This window comes from Orycteropus afer, unplaced genomic scaffold (genome assembly GCF_000298275.1).
Source record: "Orycteropus afer afer isolate SDZICR_OR568_19922 unplaced genomic scaffold, OryAfe1.0 scaffold00458, whole genome shotgun sequence".
Classification (NCBI taxonomy): Eukaryota; Metazoa; Chordata; class Mammalia; order Tubulidentata; family Orycteropodidae; genus Orycteropus; species Orycteropus afer.
The window spans coordinates 2,048,655-2,049,795 of record NW_006922045.1 but is presented as its reverse complement, the minus strand read 5'-3'; positions in this window follow the sequence as shown (position 1 = coordinate 2,049,795).

Sequence of the window (1,141 nt, the reverse complement as noted above, 5' to 3'; positions counted from 1 at the left end):
AAGGATGTAGACTTCCTGTGGAGTGACTGGTGGGTTTGAACCACTGAACTTTTGATAAGCAGACCAGTGCTTTAACCTCTGTGCCATCAAGACTCCTATATTGCATTATAAACCCACTGTCATTGAATTGATTCCGACTCATAGCAATGCTTTTTATTTTAGGACAAAACAGAACATTCCTATAGGATCTCCAAGGCTGTAAATCTTTACAATAGCAGACTGCCTCATCTTTCATTTAAAACAAAACCAAATGCACTGCTGCCGAGTTGGATCTGAACCATAGCGACCCCTCCTTGGGTTTCCAAGGCAGTATCACTTTGGAAGTAGATTGTCCAATCTTCCTTCTGAGAAGTGACTGGCGAGTTTGAACTACCAGTCTTCTGGTTAACAGTTGAATGCCTGAAGCACTACGCCATCAGTGAGGGTTATATTTTATTATTTTATTGAAATCTCTTAACAACTCTTTTCGGTGGGCACTCATAATACTTCCACCCCCCAAGAGAAAAATAGAGGCACAGAGAGTTGACCTTATTGGGATTCTGTGGTGGAGTGGGGTTCTGAGTCCACACTTTTAAGCTCTGTGTTCTTGTGATATTGATGAAGATGATCGTGTACGTTAAAATGTGATGGAAGCATTTTAACATACATCAAATAAATGGCAATCAGAAAAACAAGTGATTACTTAATCCTGCTTTTAATATGAATCCAGACTTTGATGGTAAGCCCTCACAATTCATTTTGTCTGATCCTTTGGGTTTTAATGCAGAGGTTTCAGGAAAGGTAAATCATAAACTGAAAAAATGGGACATTATTTCCAATATTGCTCAGAGTCTACAGGCATCGGACACCTCACAATTTCAAGAGATGAAAAGTGCTTGAAATTAAATGCAATATAAATAATAGAGCTTAGAGTTATGGACATTAAAGAAGCCTGGGCTTTTCTGCTGATACTGCAATTGGCCAACATTTTATCCTCCTGATCATTTGCCTTCTTGGCTTGTTAAAGACTGACATGAGGGAAGACTGAATACAGTTCTGAGAGCCATACAAGAAACAGGTTATCCAACAGGAGATTAATAATTGACTCACCTGGAAAATCTCCTAGAGCTAACACCTGGTGAGTTTCATTGCTTTTGTCCAC